This window comes from Nelusetta ayraudi, unplaced genomic scaffold (genome assembly GCF_046127955.1).
Source record: "Nelusetta ayraudi isolate G7.1 ecotype Tasmania unplaced genomic scaffold, CSIRO-AGI_Nayr_v1 ptg000096l, whole genome shotgun sequence".
Lineage (NCBI taxonomy): Eukaryota > Metazoa > Chordata > Actinopteri > Tetraodontiformes > Monacanthidae > Nelusetta > Nelusetta ayraudi.
Genome location: NW_027466146.1, coordinates 1241963 through 1263561, shown reverse-complemented (window position 1 = coordinate 1263561; position 21599 = coordinate 1241963). Strand labels below are relative to the sequence as shown.

The 21599-nt window shown below is 47.8% G+C and overlaps 1 protein-coding gene across 12 annotated transcripts in view; it reads left to right on the top strand.

Annotated features, from left to right (window-relative positions):
• Window positions 1-21599, top strand: part of foxp1b (forkhead box P1b) — a 137373-nt gene that overhangs the window by 15927 nt on the left and 99847 nt on the right. For all 12 annotated transcript variants that reach the window (XR_012929131.1, XR_012929130.1, XM_076047981.1 and 9 more), the window contains exon 2: window positions 4387-4454. The gene's annotated coding sequence lies outside the window, so the exon portion shown is untranslated. The remainder of the gene's footprint in view (window positions 1-4386; window positions 4455-21599) is intronic.

Genomic DNA, 21599 nt, shown 5'->3' with positions numbered 1-21599 from the left:
ACTGCCTGACGCCCTCCTCCTGTTTACACAATGCTCTCAGTATGGAACCTGCAGTGTTTAAGATCTGGCAACGTCTGTGTCGTTGTGTGTGCAGTGTTCTTACCTGCGGCTGTGCCGTCATGCTCATCTTATCCGTCGTGTGTCAGTCAGACTGGCAGTATCTGTCAGGAGGTTCCATGTCCCCCACGGTGCCTTGATGCACTGGGTAGATAATGGGAGCATGGTAGAGTTCTATGTCCTATGTACCAATAGTTCTCAATGTTGTGTTTTCTGGCCTCTATGTTCCCCAGATTAGCATTGTGGGTTTGTGGGTAATAAGACCAAGAGAGAGGGTTCTACATTCCAAAGACATGTTCTTACCGTGGTTAGCAGGGTGGATAACAGGACCATGACAAAGGGTCATCCTATGCTCCCAGGTCCTTAATGGTTCTGGGTTCCATGTTCCAGTATCCCAAGCCTCTGTTTTCCCTGGGCCCGATATGTCTCCAGAGTTAGCATGGTGTCTAACGGGACCTAGAAAAGAGGCCCTGTGGTTCCAAGTCCCAAGATTCTTTGTCCCAAGGCCCTGTTGGTTCCAATATTAACATGTTCGATAATGGGACCATGATAAAGTGCCCGGTGTTCCCAAGGGCCAATGGTCCCAAGTTCCAGGATCCTGTGATACCAACTCAGAGTGTGCGCCCTGAAACCGTGAAACCGCGCCGCCATGGTACCGTTGCCAAAAGAACGCTTCCGTCTTCTCCCGATTTGCATTGGGCGCATGGCCTCTAACGGAAGCTCAATGTGTCACACTAGAAAGAGTCCGTGCGAAACGTGAGCTTTAAATTGAATTAAACAACGCCTCATGGCAGATAAAATTCCTCGATTATTTTTTGTAATTGAGTCACTTGAATTACTGGAGGAATTGTTGCAGCCCTACCTGAGACTGTGGGTTCCATCCCTGGCCAGGCCTTACCGGCTTGGCTTTCAGGGTCTCTTAGGGTTGGACTTAGGGGTCAGATCACCCAGTGGTTCCAGGGGCGTTAGACCTCCGCTCACTGCTCCCTCAGGGCACGACGGGTCAGACACGGTGGACAAATTGTACGGTATCAGACAATCAGAAGGCGCTTGGGTTTAGATTTCCACCAATGCCGTCCTAATGTCCCAAACCTCAGACTCGGGAAACATGGGTTTGGTTCTAAGCAGAAAGCAGTTGGCTCTGTCACTTTGTCAACATGTTCCTTCTGCTCAGACTTGAGTCCTGGTTTTCTGACATTCTGCTGGATCTCACTGGATCTTCATTACAGGAACTGTGGAATCGCAAAACTCTGGGCACATTTCCATCTGTGCTGCCACTGAACCGTGCTGTGGCAGTCACTCCTAACGTCAATATACATGTTTGCTATTAGCAAACAAAATAAGACACCGAATAATTACCTGTGATGATTTTAACAGTAGCAACAACACACAGACCTCATGGTTTCCTGCTCCATTTCAATGCCAACAGGTCCCAGTGAATGTTACACACTCAACCTTTAGCCGGTGCCTCTTTCCTTTATTTTATTCTTTTTTTCCCCTCCCCACTATTATTACTCAGACGTGTGGGCCCCCGGCGTGATAAATAGATCCAGTCAATCCATTCAGACGCTGATACTAAGTGATTGAAACATCCCACGTTAGGGGCTGTAAAGGGCCGAGAGACAACTCTGGCAGCCTCCTATTGACAGCCATCGAGTTGAGCATTAATTAATATGGTAATGATGTGTGAAGGTTCATTAACGAGCCGCCACAGAAGTAGCCACAGATACAGTATTAAACGTGCTCGGAGTAATTAATGGAATAACTTTACTTAGTGGTAAATATTCATGGGGCTCTTCTGCTCTTTTTATTTTTTTTTTTGTCCGCGCCGTGTGAAGAGCGCCTGTCCATTAGAGGAGCTGAAGGGCCGCCGGCGCTCGCTGCGAGGCCTTTTGTTGGGATTGGGTGCGTTTCACTGGAGGGGTATTAATTCATATTTTGAACATGCAATCTTACAACAAAGCCAAAGGCAGCGATAACATACCTGGGACGAGAGAGAGAGAGAGAGAGTGCGTGCATTGTGGCGCCCTGACCTCCCCCTCCCCCTCCCTCACCCCCAACCCTCCACCTCCCGCCACCACCACCACCACCACCACCACACCTCACAAATAGGGAAGTCCACTTCACAGGTCTGTGGACAGAATGAAATGGGCCTTTGTTCGCGCTCGCATGTAACCACGGCGGTTCATTACCATAGCAAAAAACCCTTCTGATTGTCCATTTCCTCTCCAACCATCGTGTTTGCATGTTTTTTTTTCTATTTTTTTCGCCGCCCTCTTCTGGCGCAATTACCATAAAGCCTGTGGCATTTGCATAGAAAACGGAAACATTTATTTGGATCATCTGATCCTCCGGCCGTCCAGAGTTGTGTAAATACTTTCAGACCTTGCGTCTTTGTCACCGTCCTGTGCTGTGCGGCACCTTGTGTAGCACCTGCAGCTGCCACGGCAGGGACCTTGCAAATATATGTATATATATATATATATATATATATATATATGTGTATGTATATATATATATATATGTATATATATATATATATATATATATATGTATATGTCTATATATATATATTTTTTTTTTTATTTATTTATTTATTTTATTTTGTCTTTGGAAATTGTTGCATCCTTGATTCATGCGGCGAGCCGCAGCCTCTCGCTGAGCGCGCACATAACCCGCCTGAGCCGCAGCCTCTCGCTGAGCGCGCACATAACCCGCCTGGGCGGGTAATTATTCCAGCCGGGAGTTGTTCTATTCCCTGAAATCTCAATATGCGAGTGTGTGATGGGCTCGCTTCTCCCAGCCGGGCGACGCAGCGTGTGCTTGTTTATCCTCACCCTGCTCTCTCCGCACCCCCCACTGTTCCAAATGGCAACATTACAGCCTTGTGCTGTTTGAAACGGAGACAATTATCTGCATAGGCATTACAAGATGGGCATTATATTACAAGGAGAGAAAAAAAAAAAGGCGTACGGCTCCTATCAGAATCCCTTTGTTGCACCCCCCCCCCCCACACACACACACTCCTCCAATACAAATTTTCCGTCATTAAAATGATGGAACATTTATCTAAATGGATGTTATGCGTTGGGTAAACTCATTTAGCTCCCGGGGCTCTTTCAGGTGATGGGAATTAATGATGTTTAGTAGTTTGAAACTGAAAATCTCGTGTCATTTGTCACCACTCGGCCGCTGATAAACGATTCCATTGATAATATGTTAATTGAAGTGTAATGAATCACGGTGGCAATGACGACAGCGGCAGTGTCACTGCAAACAGGTCCATTTTTTGGCGGACTGCTCGACTCCCCTCGGCCCAGTTCAGAGCCGCCGCCGCCGCCGCCGCGGCCGCACAGACTCCCCGATTTCAACAAGGACATTCAGCTCATCATTAATGGCGACCTTATGACCTCTTCCCTGCACTCAACTCGCCGTCGACAGACGCTGGCACCAAGCGGCCGGACATTCGTCTTGACAGCTGAATGTGAACAAAGAAGAAGAAGAAGATGAGGAGGAGGAGGAGGAAAAACAAAAAAACAAAACAGACGTCTGGCTGGAGAAGGACTCTACCTTTTTTTTTTTTTTTGCCACACTTGGATATGCTTTAATGCTTTTATTCAAATGCGGCCCAGATATTGGCCCCTTACAGTCACTTCTCAGTTTACCATAAAAATAAGATTTTTGTGTCTTCTGCCTGCCTGGGTTCAGTGCTCGGTGGGGAAAACTGCGTGCATGCAGATCAGGGCCAGAGTCTGAGGGGGGCGGGGCCCCCGGTCAGTGCAGGTACAGGTGGATCACCGACCAGGAGGGGGCGACAGTCGCGGGCCTCAGCCAACGCGAAGCCCTCGGCCGTCGTCACCGTCGGTTTGTTATCGGCGCCCGTTGGATCGCAGGCAGCTGGAAATGTGTCACAAGACGACAACCGTCGGCCGTGGGAACGATTAACGGGGGAGGCCTGCTAGCGTGACGTCGCTGCCGCCACTGCCGCCACTGCTGCCGCCGCAAAGGGAGATACGCTGACAGGAGCGGCGCTGAACAAAAAACAAAAAAGACGAAAAAAAAAAAAGCAAACCGCAGCGCAATGATGATAAATCTCCGCCTGACGCCTCCCCGCGTTTTATCCGCCGTGTGTGATCTCTCCTCCTCTAATCAATAGCAACCGGTGGCCGACTTGTTTTGCTTTGGTTTACACCCCCGTTGGCCCCGCCGTCCCTTCCTGTTAATTGGCTCTGGAGGGGCGGGGGGGGGGGTGCTGATGACATTCATCGCGCCGGGCAGAGGTAATTATTTCATAACTATAAATAATTCTTTCTTGTGCCGTGTCCGCAGGGCCAGGAGGCTGTTTTCACCGTCGCTGGAACCCGAGGTTGCTCCCAATAAGCAGCCGACTGCAGGAGGTAAAACACACAAGCAGTCACACACACAAGCAGTCGGCTCGATGACAAACCAGACGCACAGCGCAGGGTTTTCTTTTTTCTTTTGTTGTTGTTGTTTTTCTTTTGTGTGTGTGTGTCTGTGTGTGTGTGTGTGTGTGTGTTTGCTACATCATTTGGATGGGAGGTGGGCAGGCAGGTGGACTAGTGGTAGAGCAGCAGCAGCTTCCTCTGAAGGTCAGAGTGGAGGAGAGGAGGCCGGGCTCTTAGTGCTCGCTGACATTTGTCGGGGAAAAGTGGAAATAGGGTAATGGCCTGTTTACCAAACAAAGGAGGCGGTGGGAGGTGGAGAGGGAGCAGTGTGGGGGGGGGTTGGTGCCACCTGCTCTCAGTTTCTGTTCAGGTGGACGTGGAGGGTTTGCCTCCATCAGATGGTGGTGCAGGGTTTTGTCTCAGGTCCCACTGAAAGCGAAGTGAAGTGAAGTGGGACTGTCAGGATGGATGGAGGGATGGAGGGATGGATGGATGGATGGATGGATAGATGGATGGATGGATGGATGGATGGCAGAGAGGGTTGAAACGCTTCAGAAGCTCCACAGCCGTCAGTCATCACTTCTCTCCCGCCGTCAACAGGCTGTGGGTCGCAGGTGGGACGTTCATGACGATGCACAACATGACATTACTGGATGTTGTTGATCCGATCAGATCAGTCTTGATTCGTCATGTTCTCATTTACCAGAATTCATAGTCATATTTGATGTTGTTTTTCCACCATAAGAGCTTGAGACTGCTTGTCGTCTTTGCACCTTTTGCATCTTTTCTTCTTTTTTCTTTGCCATTTTCCTACTCCATCATTTCCTGATCTTTGGCCCCTACTTTAAATTGTGTTTGTTTGCTTTGTGGAGAATGTTCAGAAGCCTGGAGTCAGCTGAGCAGTCACCTGACTGTGGTGTGTGGTGTCTGCTGTGTTTGGGTTTGGACCCAGTGATCCCAGAAGAACATTCCAGAACGCTCTTTTTATCACAACAGAAAACATGGCTTGATTTTTCCTTCGTATCTCTGTTTTCATACAGACATTTCACGTCTTTCTTGACATCAACGATAGCTGATATTTTGTTTTAAGGTTCTGTTCAAACAAAATTCAAGTTTTCTCAGTTTTTCCCTCCTGCCACCAGGGGCAAAACTCCCCCCCACCCCTCGTTTCGTTTTGCTCATTCAAAATGTTGCTGGACTTCCGGTGCTGTTGTGCCGTTTTGCTGCATGTAAATCAGGCTGGACGGCCACGTTTCTGACTGCAGGTTCCCTTTCAACATTTTAATAAAAGGTAAATCCTGCAGTTCTCTGTTTGGCCCAGGAGGGATTCACCAAGACAAACAGTTTAGTCCTCAGTCACTGTGCAAACATAACGCAATAAAAAGCTAATAAATCTATTTTACATCTGGGATGGATAGACGGACGGAGGGCTACTTGGCCATAATTGGCCGGCGTTTTTCAGAGACACTACTCATGATACCTTATTTATTTATTTCTTATCTGAAGTCATAAATCCTAAAGGTTTTTTCTTCTGCTTTGAGGGAAAAAAAAAAACAGCGCGGAACCTTTTTTACATTAGCTGCAGGATTGTGTGAATGCTGAGAGGAGACCCTGTCCCCACAATCTGTTAACCAGCCTGCGCTCTTCCTTTTATTCGTTCGCCACATTTGGAAGGCAGGCTTGAAAATATATGAAAAAAATAAATAAATAAAAATAAATAAAAGCAAACTTTCGCTAGCGTTGGATTTATGTGGCTGCAGTTCATCTGGAGCGCAGTGCACTGAGGTCCAGCAGCAGCCCTGGAATCTGCCCAGCAACCGTGCTGCTAGCGCGCTAATGTGGCAAAATCAGCCTGATTACATCATTACGATTACTTTCATTTGTTTGTTAGTTTTTTTTTTTGATGGCATCTCTCCTGCTTGATGCCTGTGGCAGCTTATGGGATTACCATGACTTGACGTTTAAAGCTCTTTAGACTTTAGTGTGGCACGATGGACCGTTGTTTTTTTCTTCATACTCTTATGAAATCGAGTAAAATCGTTAGAGGGGTGGGTGTGTCGGTCACAATGTAGATGGTTGGCTGCTTGTCGTCGTGCAGGCGTGTCTGTGACAGGATCCTCTGATGTCGACTGTGTGTGTGTGTGTGTGTGTGTGTGTGTGTGTGTGTGTGTGTGTGTGTGTGTGTGTGTGCGTGCGTGCATGTGGAGGCTGCTGGTTTGGCCAGTCCACTCCAAAAGGCTGAAATAGAAACTTTCCAGAATCCACACGAACAATCCAAGAAACCGTTTCTCTGTTTTGCAGGCGCTGGACTTTATTTAAATGAATGCGAGAGAGGGCGGTAAGGAGATCACGCGAAAATAAATAAGTAAAAAGGGAGTCGGGGAAAAAAACCAGCTCGTTGTAATTCCTCCACGGCGGTAAATGCAAAGGAATCAGTCGCCTTAGCGGTTGAGGTTGCTTTGTTTAATCCACTTTTCATAAGTGCTAAGAATAAACAAGTGGATTCATGAGTTAGACCCGCATAAAAGGTCGTGTGCAGATTTATGCTTGGATGAAAATAGGGCCTCTGTAATCGTTCCCCTGGCTGCATTTATTGCTTACTTCAAAAAAGTAATTTCTTTATATCAGCATCAAGCTGGAAATTGCCGTGTATTAGTATTAGGGCCTCGGTAAGCTTCTAATTCTGTGGCATTTACAGCTGGCTGTGTTTCCATGCATTTATAACACTTTGATTCTTAAGAGCTCCTTTAATCGCTTTCGCCCGACTCGGAACATAATAAACAAGTCGCCGCGGCAAACGAGAGAGAGAGAGAGGGAAAAAGAAAAAGGAAAAGTGCCACGTGGGGGAGATTTCCAGTGAGAAAGTTAAACGTTTCTGTCAGCGCCGCCGTTCCCTCGCCGTGTTTTTCATGCGCGGCGAGCGGCGTAATCTGGCCGCGGAGCCGCGGAGGCGCAGTTAAGAACAGTGACAGGCAGAATAGATGCACGGCAGCGTGAAAATGAAAAATTATCGTCCCGGCAAAGACGTCACGGCGGCGGCGGCGGCGTGCTGCCACTTCCTGTTGATTGAGATCACAGGACGTGTCGGAGTTTTTCTAAACAGCATCACCTGCCTGCTGCTGCTGCTGCTGCTGCTGCTGCTGCTGCTGCTGCCCGCTACCGCTGCTTGGCCTCCATCTGTGTTGTCGCGCTAAACAGGTCGGCGACGCCCACAATGTGTTACATCCCACAAGGAAGTAACGCAATGTAATGTAAGTAACGTTTTTTCGCATCTTTTCCGCGTGGTGGGATGACTGATAAAAAAAAAAAAAAAAAAAAACCTTTTTCTTTTTTTCTCTCTGAGAGGACTGGAAAAAAAGAGGGAGAAAAAACAACAAAGAAAGTGTTTGGGCAGGTTTCAATTTCTTTTTCTATCACGACTGTGGACGGACTCGGATCAGCAGGTGCGGACGGTAAAAGCGACGCCGCGGCTGTGAGATTGACCGAGGACGGACGTCAGCGTAGAGCCGTGGCCGGACGGCTGGATGAAAAGGAAATCAGCGGTGATGGCAAGAAGAAAATATGCTGGAGCCTCCTTCTTCCCTTTTTCTTTTCTCTCCAGCCGGGGCCTCGCGTCTCCGCTCCAGGAACGAAATAGAACTAATAAACCGGATTGATTTGTTGTCCTGCGAGTAAAATGATGGCGCAGGAGGATTTTTTTCTCTCTTTCTTTTTCCTCCAACTGGTTCTCCAGCGTGTGTCAGCTCCAGCCTTCCTGGAAAACGAGACACTCCACCGCGGCGCAGCGGCTGGAACATTGAATTTAACCTAATATACGTGTGGGCCGGCCTTTTGCCTCCAAAATCAATATTTTACAATGATACAGTTTGACACATTAAAAATAAAACATCTGTTTATGGTTTGGAGTGCGACGGGGGGAGAGTCTGTGACTATGTAAGGGAATTCCAAAAAAAGTTCCTCGCGAGGCGCGCTGATTGTTGTTTGGATAGTTTTGACTTGCGATTTCTTCATGTCATGGTAAATATGCCTTTGGCAGTGCTCGGCCGGCTCTGTTTATTTTAGAAAACAAATCCCTTTTAGGGATAAAGGCACCTGGTGGGGCGACTTAATGGAGGGGCTTCAGGCACGCACAAATAAACAGCTCGCATTTTTCGCTGCGAGATTAGGGTGGGGAGGGAGGGCAGGAGGGGGAAGTCGGCGTGCGTGTAGAGGACAGACTGTGAGGAGTCGCATTTCATAAAGTTCCCCTTTCATTCGATCATCATTCTGCGTAGTTTCGCATCTTTTTGCGTCTCACTTTTATTTATGTATTTGTTTTGTTCGCGAGTGTCAGCTGGAAGTGAAAACCCAGACCAGTCAGACGGAAGGTTCCCCCCCAAACGTGGTGGATTTATTTCACGTTGTTCGGTGTCTGTTGTGATGCGATGATGTTTCACCATCAAAGGAACGCGAAGCCTCTTCAAGACAAGGAAGCTTTATTCATATACAGTCGCACATCTCATACACCGGGCAACTCAATGCGCTTTACATGATTAAAAGTTCCAACATTTTTAAAAGCGTTTGAAAAACAAAGAGCACGGTCTTCAAAGACAAAATGCAGAGGAAAATAAAGACGGTTTAAAATGCATAAATGGAGCAGTAATAAAGGAAAATAGAGATAAAAAAGATGATGATTAAATATAATAAGATGAAGAAAAGCACTCAATCATAAGCATAAGTGAAAAGAAGAGCCTTTCACCCGCATTTAAAAACATTCACACTTCACTTCTGTTGGCAGCTTCTTCCATTTGTGTGCAGCATAACGGCAAAAATGCTGCTTCGCCGTGCTTAGTTTGAACTCTGGGCTCCACTGTCTGACCTGAGTCGACAGATCTCAGCGTCCTACTGGGTTAATATGCCATTAGCATTTCATTTACGTACTCCGGACCTAAAACCATTCAGTGGCTCGTTAGCACGTAACACCGGGGAACTTCCTGTTTGGCAGGAAGTGGCAGGAGGCGAGAACGACGCCTTTGTTGAGGGAAAGTTGTCCGGCTGGGATCAGACTGAACTCACCGCAGCTCCGCCTCTTTCTCCTCCAAGGATTCTGATTGGTCCTGGATTACTCGGTTTAGACCGGAGCTCTTAAAGATGGATCTGCTGAAATATAGACTTGAAGCCTCAGCTCGGGAGGGTGAGAGCGGTGATTTCACGCTGGGATGTGAATCACATGTGGAAAATCTTTTGTTGTCCTCGGCCGCTGGTACAAAGACACGTGGTAACGTCTCTTTCTCTTGAAGCTGAGCAGCTCGTATGGTAGCCAGAGGGAGAGAGGCTGAGCGGGCAGGAGGAGATGAAACAGGTTGGAAGAAGTTCTCCTCTCTCACCGACTGGGAACGCAAACCCTCTTCCTTACAATGCAACACACTGACTCAGGGTGTTGGGATTGTGTTGGTGGGGAAGGACTAATAAATGTCACTGTGAATAACTTCAACCCAAGAAGGGACTGTTTTCTATGTGAACTTGTGAATTTTGACGATTCTACATTGAATAGGTCGTATTTAAAACGTTGCTTTTTATGTAAAGTTAGTGACACGTTGGATGCACGCTGCTACCGTCCCACTTCCTGTCACATTCTCAGGGTTTTTTCTGCTTGAGTCAAATGTCTCAGATTCAGTACAGATGTTTTGTTTGCAGCCATCAATGGAGCCATCAATGGAGGCTGCAAACAGAGGGCTTTTTTTTTTTTTTTTTTTTTAAATTACAATTGGATGAAAGATAAAGACCATGGAAAAAGGTCCGAACACGAGGGGCTGAAGTCTGTCAGAGCCAAACGTCCGTTTGGCAGGTCAGCTAGAAAAAAAAGAAGTGGAGATGGAGCTCAACAAAAAAGTTCAGCTGTGTCAGGAAACGAGCCTGTTGTTTCCAGACGTGTCCGCCGCCGCCGCCGCCGAGGTTGTTTTGAAAGAGCTCAGTTTCCCCTGGTGACGGACGGCAGGGCAGCGTGAAGAAAAGGCCGATTCTTTAAAGGTGGACGTGTTTTTCAAACAGGGCAGGGAGGGTCACTTCCACCCAAACGCACGTTTATTTATGTAATCAGATAGAAAAGGTGGAGGGTGGATTTTCCCCTCCTTTCCTCCTCCTCCTCCCCCCCTCTTCCTCCTCCTCCTCCTTCTTTCCAGAGTGATATTTATTTACAGTTTTTCTCCCTCTCTCTGCTCCACTTTTAGCCTTGGCTCCCGCCTTGTTTTCATAAACAAAAGTCTCTCCGGCCGGCTCGCTAGAAAAAAAAAAAAAACACAAAATAAAAAAAAACAAAAACCCGGGGCCGGCTGGCTGCGCTGAAAACAGGAATGACAAACACCATTAGCTGAAAAATGTCCATCTCGTTGCAACTATGTTATTGTTTACTTTACCATACACGTCCTAATATGGTTACCTCCCTGTCAGAGCGGAGCGGGGCTGGTGGGGCCGTAGGGGCCGTAGGGCCGGTGGGGCCACTGGGGCCCTCGGAGGGGAGAAGCTTTCAGCCGACACTTAGACAATAAGAAACAAATGTCACAGCTCGACGGAGCTGCTGCTGCTGCTGCTGCTGCTGCTGCTGGCAACTCTTTATGTCAGTGTGATATTTATCTGCGCCGCACTGCGAGGTGTCCTCAAAAACTACCACCACCCCCACCACCACCCCCACCACCCCCCTCCTCCTGCTCCTCCACCTCCTCTTCCCTTCCCTTCTCTCCTCCTCCTTCACCTCCTCCACCACCTCTTCCATTGCCTTCCCTCCTCCTCCTCCTACTTTACCTCCTTCACCTCCTCCTCCACTACTTCCCTTCTCTCCTCCTCCTCCTCCTCCTGCTGTCTCCTCTCTTCTTCTCTTGCCTTCTTTGTTTGTGTCTCTCCATCGATCTCTGTCCCCGTCCCGTTGTTAGCTGTGTGTCGGCTGACTGATGGGCCTCTGTTTGCTGTGTTAAGTTATTTATCAGGGGGTGGCTAGGTGGCCAGTGTGTGTGTGTGTGTGTGTGTGTCCTCCTCCTCCTCCTCCTCCTCCTCCTTCTCCTTGTGGCCAGCTGGTTCAGCTGTAGGTCACGCCCCGACTGAAGCCGCTGCCGTGTTTGAGCTGGAAACTCGCTGTTCGTGAGTCTTTGCTGGACTCTGGAACCCCGGAAACACTGCAGACGCCGTCTTATTGTCGAACATTACATTTAATCTAGTTTTTGTTTGTTTGTGTTTTGTGCTGTTGCACCTGGTTGTTGCAACTCAACCGGAGAGAACGTTTGAGTTGTGGTTTGAGGTAAAACTCGGCAGGCAAACAAGCGCGGATGAAGCGTGGCAGCGGGCGCAGTGAATGTTTCCTAAATGTGTTGGATCCAATTCAGATGCACTGCAAGTTGGATGCTGATTGGTTCAAGCTCCCGTCTATGGCATTTCAAAGTCGACCAATCGGACACTTTTTTTTTCCACTAGCGGTTGAGTCGGTCGCCGGGGCTTCCTATTGGTGGGCGGGTCCACAGCTGACACCGCCCGCTGCTGATCGGAGATCAGATCAGCAGCCTTTGGTGCCGTCAGTTCCTGGAAACGTTGTCCAGTTGCAATTAAACTGCGGCGGCCGCGCTCACCTTCCTAGCAACGGCTGTTATTTACAAGCTCCGCAGCTGCTTGCTTACTTACGTCCGCGTTTGTTTTGAGGATGGCGTTGCAGCAGCTGCTCCCCGCCGTAGTCACAGCAAAAAAAAAAAAAACAATGACGCAGTGCCAGGACCAACTGAAAAAACCCTCTTGGTTTTGGAGCTCGGCAGCGTGGACGCGCCACCTTGTTAAGTTTAGGCACAAACAGTTCCACACCGGCAGGTTCGTCAGACTCCATCGAACCACTGTTTTGATTGATTGATTGATTGATTTCAAATAAGCCAAAGAAAGTGAATAAGACGAAAGAATTAAGATAAAAATATACCTTACCTATTACCTATAGAGTGTAGGTAGTTATACACATATACATACATGTGTGTGTGTATATATGTACATATACGCACATGCACATATTCACACACAATGCACACACACATATATATATATATATATATATTGATACATACACATGCCTACACATTTACATTCACACATCATACTGTTTTGTACTGTTATTCATTATTTGAACTACACGGACATAGTTTTATATATATATATATTTTTTTGTACTTTTACTCTCTTGTCCTGCTGACGCCGTGGGCCGCCTAGCACCAACATTTCAATGCTCCAAATATCTTTACATATATTGTGGTATTGACAATAAAGCTACCTTGTACCTTGTGACCACCCGTCACCTGCGTCTGGCCTCCAGGGGTCGTGGAGGTCAAAGGTCGGGGCTCGTTGGCATGCCGGCTCGCTCCTCTCCCCAGCCGGTGGAGGACGGCGGCCTCACCTCAATCCGAAAATCCTCACGTTTATGATATTTGCCCAGTATTATCCTGGCCGGCGGATGAATGGGGAGGACGGAACATGAGGAATGTAGAAGGTCAGGCTGCGTGATTTACACAGAGCGGAGGCTGAGAATCCCTGGGAAAATACTTGGGCCGGGATCAAACACACGCCATGTGATATGTTCTTAACACTGACCTTTAAATTCGTGCTTTTTGTTGCTCCGGCAGCGGCGAGCGCTGCACTTAGTGCTGCGCCGCTCGCACTGGAACATGTTTGTTGGAGGGTTTTCGGGGGCCGTTCTTTAAAAGGCAGCGCTTTTTTAAAAAGAGAGCTGCTATTTTGTTTAGAGGACCCTCCATCTGCCCCATTTTCAGGTCTTTATGTCCCATCCTGGACTCCAGTCAAGCAGCCGAGCACGATTTATTCTCCTCTCCAGGTCTTCGGAGGGGTAAAATTAGCCCTGTGTTTCCAGCCTCCTGCTAAAACTACGTTTCCATCATGTTTTGGAAGGAAACGGCAACAAGGTGGGCCTAGAGGGCGGAGCCAAGCCCTGGCTGAGGGGCGGGGGGTGTCACCGATACTAATGTGGGAGAGGCGTCAGTCCTCTTTGTGACATCACAAAGGGCTGATATCCAGAACCGGGTGTCTCAGAACATTTTTGTTTCTTGAAAAGTAGAGCAAGCCACCGACTGAACGTTCACTGACAGGACAGAGACACAGGTTTGTTTCTTTTCTACTGTAAAATGTCCTTAAAAGGTGCAGCTATAATCTTAATAATAAAATAATATTCAAATGCTGCCACTGTTGGCACCCTCTTTGATTTCCTGGGAGGGAGGGAAAAAAAAAGGCTGCACTGAAATGAAAGCACGTGACGCTCTTTGGTTGCTCACGGTGAGCCGTCAGGAAGTCGTGTGGCTAATGTCTCAGAATTGGAATATTTTCCAAGCGAGATAAGAAAAAAAGAAGTCTTATCATGTTTATTGCTGGGTGCGTATTATTGCATGAGGCCGAGCCGTTTCCTCTCCTGTGCAGTTCCACGCCGTTGATAAGCTAATGGCGCTGACCTTTCTGTTTTTTATTTTCTCTCCGTCTGAGCGGAAAGACTATACCCTGTTTGACGTTAATGAACTTTGCCAAAGGCTTGTTTACCGGCTCCGGGGTCAGCTTCTCAGAAGGGCGGCGGGGTTTTTTTTTTTTTTTTTTTTTTTTTTTTTTCATATTTACAGCCAGAGATGTGTAAACACTCTCAACATATACAGGTGCAGACCAGGCATATTTCCCCTTCATCTTTTATCTTTTTTTTCATTCCTTTGTTTCCTCCCCTCGCACTGAAAGGCTGTGCTGTGTGCGTACTACACTTATTTCTGGGAGCACTTTTTTTTTCTTTTAAGTAATATGCAACAAAAAGGCAGGGAGGAGGGGAGAGAAAAAAAAAAAGAAAGAAGAAAGTCCTGGAACGTGTAATGATTTGCCCACTCGGTATAAAGCTGAGACAGGAGATAGCGAGGCAGGTATTAAATATGAATTAATGGAATGTTGCTGGGGCACATCTCCGGGTGTAGTGTAGTGTTGAAAAATAAAATTTATGTTGCCGGTTACTAGCCGTGAAGGTGCATTTGGACTTAGTATCCTTTAATTAGAAGTGAGATATTAGCATTTCATAGAGCTTTGCGCTCGGCGAGGGGATCGGCCGGCCACTGTGCCTTCATTAGGCGGCCGGCGCCGCGTAATGAGTGCCGTCATTAGCTGATGGAGTGGATTCGCCCCGGCTCTACCTTGAAAGGCACGTCTGGCACATACTCGTGTGGAATAAGGCCTTTTAATGGATTTCTTAATGAATGAAATGAGATGCCACTTCTTTTACCAAAAGAAGAAAATCAAATCTGAAAAAAAAAAATGAAAAAAATCAAAAGCCTCTTTTTCCCCGAGTTGGAACGCAGCCCACCGCCGTCGCCTCTGACTCCCTCTTGACCTTTATCTTCAAGCGACAAGGGCAAAAATAGAAGTACATTAATGAATACGCAACAAGAGCGATTTTAGGGATTGAAAAATATTTAAAAAAAATCTAAAAACATTTGTTTCTATACATACATCAGTCTTCAATTCGAGCCTTGACATTCCAAATTGTATCAATTAAGGAGCTGAAGATGATGATGATGATGATGATGATGATGATGATGATGATGATGATGATGAAAACGCTGCAACATCAAAAAAAAAAAAATTGTGGTGCGACTGACTTTTATTTCACGTGAAGCGTGTCGGGTTGGGAGGCGGAGCTTCCTGACGGAGCCGCCGCGCCGACACGTTTGGAGAAAATCTGCCGTGTTTTATCAGCAGGGAGAAAAAATAGCAGCGCAGCCATTGGATGAACCTGTCTGCCAGTGACGTGCCAGTGTGTGTGTGTGTGTGTGTGTGTGTGGGTAAGGATTTTTTCCCCCTTTCCTTTCCTTTCCTTTCCTTTCCTGTCCTCGCCGATATGGAAGTCTTCCTCCTTAAGCCTCTGGCTGCGGCTCCATTCTCAGAATCAGCCGTGAAGTGATTAGTATTTTATTGATGAGCTCCCGAAGTGGCAAGTGTGGGAAATTGGATCTTTGATCTCCTGGAGTTTGGGGAAATATATCCCGAGTGTGCCGAGACTCTCCAGGTAGAGCCCCTCCTCCCCCTCCCTCACCACTCCTCCATCCTCCCCAGCATCGCTTTGACACACACACACACACACACACGCTGAGAGATACACCCCCCCCACCCCCCGCCTCCTTCTCTCCCTCCCCAAAACACATATTTGTTTTCAGTGTTTTTTTCCCCTCCTCGCCGACAGTCGACGCGTCCATTACAGATGTTCATTTGCAAAATTGGGTATTTGTTTTCCAACTTTAACCAATCACTTTGATATGCTAATTACGGCGTAATTTAATTTGAGCCCTGTAATGATGATGCTGTTATTATGGACATAAATGATGCAGTTAAGCTGAGAGTAATCTCATTTGCATACTGTACATGCCAGTAAATTAAGCCCCTCTTCCTTCCTCGGCTGCCTGGCTTCAGCTTTAATTTTCCACTCCTCTTCACAGCGCGCCCCTCAGCCCCGGCTGCCTAATAGCGCGGCCGGCCCCGTTTGATGTGGAGCGGGAGCGCCGAGCACTAAATCTAGTCACAATATGTAATACATAAAGGCTCTCATTATAACTCTGAGTGTCGCCTTTAAGAAGTTGGCGCTAATAGGCGTGGGCGCTCGGGCCGCCTTTCATGCTCCGCGACCAACACACAACAAAACATGGCGCTGACGACGCGGTGGAGTCGATGGCCGACGATCCTCCGGTCGCTCCGTAGCTTCACAGTCGGGAGTCTCTTTTTTTTTCTAACATCCAACCGTTACATGCTGTGTGCGTGCATTTTTTTGTTTTTTTGTTTTTTTTTGGACTTCTTTTTTCAGACGCAGCTCTTTCTTTGTGGCTTTCAGGCCTTTTCGTCCTCACGCACATGGACTTTTTTTTTTTTTTTTTTGAGGTCACTCGACCCACAGCTTTGGGAAAATCTCATCGATTTTCAAAAAAACTTTTTTCGCTTTTCGTTTTCGTTTACTGGAAACGGCAGTTTCGTACGTTTCGTAGGCTGTTTTCTCGACGTGACCTCTATTTGGTCTGCTGAGGCTACGGCTTCAGAGGTCACGTGCCATTTTATTAGCTTCATTTTTCAGTGTGATACTCAAAAGTAGCACATTTCGAAAAAATAGCACGCTTCCTTTCCCACTGCTGCTGTGGTTGGTTAGCCATCTCCGGCCTCTGATTGGAGGACACGCCAGTGGCTCTTAGAAATGCTGACGCCCACCTCTTGGTTCTGCATTTTAACAGTTGTCTCGTCCACACAACTGCATAGTCTGGAAATACCAAGTATGCAAAGCTCATCAAGGTGAACATCCAATGCCGGTCGATGCAGGAAAATATTTCAGAATGATAAAAAATATGAATAGTGTCTGTTTTCTCAACCGCATTTCCAAAAGAAATGTACACAAAGAAATAGTGCTTGGTAAAATATTAAGTTGTGGCGCGTGAAAAATCGTTGTGCAACACAAAGTCCGACAGACTGACACACATTTTTTTTTTTTTTCAATCGAAGCTTCATAAATCCGGACGTCAGCCGATGTTGATTATTAATTGCAGATTGGCGATTAATAATCTGCATCGGCTGATTAATCGGCCCTCACCCCTCAGTGAGTGAGAGGAGCCCCCCCCCCCACCCCCCTTCTCCCCATCTCTTCAGGATTCATTAGGAAGGAGCAGCTCATGTTGTCTGCTGTTTGCAGTCAGCAGGTAAACATGTTTGTCACACACAGGAGTGTATTTGCGTTGATCAAACAAGGAGCAGGGGGGTCACGGTGAATGTTAAAGACTTTGGCTCGACAGAAAACGTCGCGCCAGTTCAACCCCCCCCCCAATCCCCCCCACGCCCCCCCTCTTCTCCCCACCCCCCTGCACAACTCCCTGGGATTGGCTGCCTGCTCTGAAGGTGGCTCACGCCGATGCTTTATGGACTTTAACGCCGACGGCGCAATTGCCCTTCACTGAGAATGCGGCCGCCTCCATTTTTGGATCATAAAGAATATTATTTTTCTGCCAGCCAATTTTCTCTGTTAGTCTCTAATTGGCTACATAAATCTCGGCCCGCCGAGGGTGAGAGATGTCGCGGTGTCACACAGTGTAATCTTCACCCTTATTTACCAATTCATTAAGATTCATTGATGCGGGATCGGTGAGAGGAAATGACAACATAAATCAGGCCCCCAACATAATGACCCTAATCAGTTGGGAATTGCAGAAAATGTCATGATGGACTATGTCCTTGTATTAGTGCCACTGTACATTGTCGTTGTGCTGCTTTATGAGAGCGCCGCATCCTCCTGACACCGGCTGTATTTAACGCCCAACCGACGGCCCGCTTCCATTAAAACCTGGACGTCGGCGCGAGGCCTCTCGCCGTTTAACCCGCCGCCGTGTTCGCCCTTTAATGGTAAAACACAAAACCAGCTCCCTCCTTAACCTGTCCTATCGACAGGAAGCGGGGGGGTCGGGGGGGGGGAGCTCTTAAACACCATGAGCTGCTCCTCGGGCCGCGGCGACCCCCCGGCTCCTCCGAGCACAGCGGGGGAGGGGTTAATGAGGAGGATCAGCCCCTCCCACACCCACGACGGACCATCAGTTCCTCACGGCAAAGTGGCGAGCTCACGTGACCGAGTCGTCGTCGCGATTGAAGCGGTTTGTCGCTTAGCGTCGGGGGTGAAATACGGTCAAACGCAAGATCTGTTGCGGGTTTTTTTTTTTTTTTTGCGCGTCGTTAATTGAGTTCGTGGGTTAAGAATCGCACTGACGCAACAGAAAAGAACATTAGTTTGGACCAGCGTTTCTCAACTGGCGGGTCATGATCCAAAAGTGGGTCATGGAGTTTTTTTTTTTATAAAAAATGGATTTTAAAATATATATATATATTCAAAGAGAAGATGTTGGGCATTTATTTTGCAGGACACACAATTCAATAACTTCAACAATTTATTTACTAGTCATGATGGAAAGTAGGCAGGTGCTCTTTGTTTTTGTGGATAAAATGGAAGTGCTGTGGAATAAATGTAGGTTGCGACTTCATGGTGAGGAAAAACATGTGCGTCCCAAGACTCCACCAGTTTAGAACCAGTGGTTTAGATTATTTATGCTATCTAGGGGGAATAACCATCCAATCAAAAGGCTGTTTGGTTGGACCCCACCAGTTTTAATGCACACTGCTGGAAAACTACTGAGTTCTGAAGTCTGAAGTGGTCCAGAGCCATGATGAAAAGCTCCAGAGACGAAGCTTTTCTGCTGGACAACTGATTTGACAGTTTAGCGAAACAACGCTGAGGATTGTGGCTGAACCATGTGACCTCAGGAGGAAGTTACCAACTCTGGCTTTGTAGAAGAAATCCTTTGGTTTGTGATACAATTCCCTGTGTGTGTGTGTGTGTGTGTGTGTGTGTGGGGCTGGCTGGCTGACGGAGGAAGTCTAACAAATGCCTCCGTCCCACTTGATGACTTTCTCAAATAATTAGCAGACCTACTTGTCGAGCGCCACTTCATAATAAATTTCACAAAACTCGCACAAAAAAAAAAAAAAAAGATTCTCTCCCCGAAACGATTAGCTTAACATGTTGTCAACTCACAGAGGATGTGCGCACTCCAGTGGATTAACGGCCCCTTAACCCCCCCCCCCCTCCCCCCACCCCACTGAAGACCATAGTGCTAATAATATTGTCCTCTCAGCGCGTAGGTACACACTATTAATTAGACGAGTTCGTCAAGGCTAACCTTGGTTTTCCCAGGGAAATGCGCGTGACACATTTCCTCTTTGCGAGTTCACACATGCGCGGCGCCCCCCCGCGGGAGCGCTCTTGCATGGATTCAAGTAGAAATGATTAAAATTGCGTGACACACTTTAAGTAATGTTAAAACAAGCGGCGCCTTTCTGCTCATCCCACAGGAAGCCACCCCCGTTGATTGAAGTTGTGTTTGTGCCTGCGCCGGGCGGCTCTAATTGGTCGGCCTGAAAGTGCAGAAGCGAAGCGATGACGTTTACCGATTATTTTTTTTTTCTTGGTTTTTTTCAAGTTTGTGGTGGTGGTCAGAAGGGCCCCGCCCACCCTGGTCTCCTGGTGTCTGTCCTCTCGCCGCAATGTTAATGGGCCTGAGCCTCAGCTGTGAGAGTGACGCTATCAAAGGCAAATGAAGGAGAGTCGCCCGGAAGAGAGAGAGAGAGAGAGAGAGACTGAGAGAAATGGAGAGAGAGAGAGAGAGAGAGAGAGAGAGAGAGAGAGAGAGATAAAGTGTGGCGGACGGCTCGGAAAAGAGGCTCGACATCCCAGAATTACTATTCCATTCATGTGCAACCAGATTTAAACTCATTAGACTTCTCTATTTACTCAGTCTCCGTCGGGCCGAGTCGTACTAAAAATACCGTGGCCTGCCTTACTTTGGCACATTCCGTCATTGTCTGCGCACGGCGGCGCTGGGCGAGCTCCCAGCTGTTTTCCTTTTTCCGGGTGTGTGGACGATGTGCAGGATCGTCCTCTCGGCCCTCTGCTTGTCGTCGTCGTCCAGGCACCTGAGCTGCTGGAGTGGACGACTGCTGGCCGGCTTATCTGCTCGAATCGCTGCTGCCCGCATGCCGAGCTGCAGATGATGCATGTTGGTGCAGACACGGCACATCCGGCTGCCGGTCGCTCCCATTCAGTTCTCTTTTTTTTTCCTTTTTTTTTTTTTCCTCTCTCAGAGAGCCTAAGACTTGGCCGCTCAACGCAAAACAAATCCACGGATCCACACAATCCAGTTTGGTGCCGTCCAATGCAACGCAACGTAACACAGCCGGATCACAGAACTCTGATTGGCAACTGGAGATCTCTGTGACTGAGAGTCTGAGAAAACTTCTCCACGTTGTTTGCGTGAATCGATGAAAACTAAAACAACAGTGAAGTAAACGTGGTTCTTCAAAATCCAGTCATATTCCATTCGTGCTTTTATTTGCAATGACAACACGCCACATGCATCGCCTCACCATGCAATGGTACGTTGTGTTATGATTCGTGTGGCGATCTCTCCCTGCTACCTTCCTAATCAACCCAACAGCAACCTAAAGCTTCGTCAGCTTCTCAGCTGCTCCTCCTCTCTTGTTTCCTGTTTTCCCGGTGGACGGAGAGATGCTGATTTTATTATGTTGCTATGGAGCGTGTACGCGTACGTATTTGCAACATTTCTTATTGATTTATGTAAAAAAGCAAAGGAAAACAAAACAAAAAACACCAATACTTGCTGTCTTTAAATTGTTTATGGCCACACCAGCGCAGCTCCTCGCCGCAGCAGCGAACTCCCACTCCGACGTCAAATATAAATAATGAAAAACCAAAACACTTGTAAACTTGTTTTTTTTGTGTGTGTGTGTTTTTGTTTGTTCCCTGCGCACCCTGCGTTGCCGTTTCACCCCTCCACTCCCCTCACTCCCCTCCCTTTCTTTAGCCCCCCCCCCCCACCGACATCCCTTTTCATTTCCACAATCGGAGTTACTGAATAATTGAGCGAGGTAAATGTTTAACATGTTTTTACACGTTGCCGGCTGCGCTGTTGTTGCACAGCCACTGTTTGCTGGGCTGGGGGAGGGAGAAAAAAAGCAGGGAGCTGCTTGACAATGATGTGTTTCCATAGGAGACCACCGGTGTCCACCCCGCCAGACCTCACCCCGCCTCACCGACCCCCCTTCCTTCTCATTCGCGCCGCATCGCCGGCAGCTGCGACGCCGCAGCTTAATGCGTCTCCAAATGTCAGAAGAATGACTTTTTGTTTATCTCCACCCCTGCCTGGATGTTTACTCTGCTCCGAAAAAGCTGCATTTGCATCGACCTTGGTTCCCCCAACGCCTGGCCCCCCCTCCCTCCCCTCCATGCTCTCCCACAGCCTGTTTACACTGCGCCTGCCCCGGGTGTCACCTAGGAAATGGGCCGATCATCCCACCTGGTTAATATTAAATGGCTCCTGCGAGGAGACGTGTTTGTTCATAAACACAAAGCCTCCACTCTCCCTGTTTACTGTCGCCATGGCAGCAATCACTTATTAAACAAACAGCTGCTTTGTTTGCCAGCCTGAGTGGTCGACTCACACCCTGCGCAAGGTCTTGGAGGGAGCGCTGGGGAAGCAGAGGGCTGTGCATGCGGGCGTGTGTGTG